An 801-nucleotide genomic window follows, 5' to 3' on the forward strand; every position below is an offset into this window, starting at 1 on the left:
CACATCTTATACAGACGAAAGGACCATCTGAAACAGCATTCACATGATACATCCCTCCTTTTGAAGCTCCTCCCAACTCATATTTGTCAAACCTCGCCGTGAGAGCCTCTAATGCAGCTACAGAAGGGGATTCAGCACTCCTCCTCTGATTTCCTCTCGAATTCCCATATTCAGCTTTATGGGTGGCTATGTCATCAATGATCTTCCACCCCTTGGTCTCTCCCATATTCTCAGCAAATCGGCCATTGGCTGCAGCATCCAAGATAGCCCTCTGATCGTCATACAGCCCGTTATAGAACTGATTGCAAAGACTCCATTTTTCGAACCCATGGTGCGGTATGGTTCGCACCAGCTTCTTGAAACGGACCCATGCTTCATCAAAGTTCTCATCAGGTCCCTGTTTAAAGCTCGTGATCTGAGCTCTAATGGCATTCGTCTTCGAGGCAGAGAAGTATTTCTTGTAGAATGCTAGGGCCAAAGAATTCCAGTTAGTGATCCCATCAGCAACTCGATCCAGATCTCTGTACCACTCCCTTACAGCATCGCGGAGTGAGAATATAAGCATAGTCTCCTTTATCTGGTCCTGGATCACACCGGTCGGCGGGGGTATAGAGCAGTAATAATCGATAAATATCTCCATATGCTTGGCTGCATCTTCATTTGCAGCACCCCCGAACTGGTTTCTTTCAACCAAGTTGATATAGGAAGGCTTCGGCTCCAATTTCCTATCAGCTCCAGGTAATTCGAACCCCTTGTATAGATTTGCAGCTATCGGCTCAGAATGACTTGCTATAGTTGCTT

The 801-nt window shown here is 46.4% G+C and overlaps 1 non-coding gene across 1 annotated transcript; it reads left to right on the forward strand.

The window, feature by feature from the left end:
• The first annotated feature begins 323 nt into the window (after positions 1-323).
• Positions 324-430, forward strand: LOC141593340 (small nucleolar RNA R71). Its single transcript, XR_012521429.1, has one exon. It is a non-coding gene; the product is annotated as a small nucleolar RNA R71 (small nucleolar RNA).
• Positions 431-801: the final 371 nt, after the last annotated feature.

The sequence above is a fragment of the Silene latifolia genome, chromosome 7 (assembly GCF_048544455.1).
Source record: "Silene latifolia isolate original U9 population chromosome 7, ASM4854445v1, whole genome shotgun sequence".
Classification (NCBI taxonomy): domain Eukaryota; kingdom Viridiplantae; phylum Streptophyta; class Magnoliopsida; order Caryophyllales; family Caryophyllaceae; genus Silene; species Silene latifolia.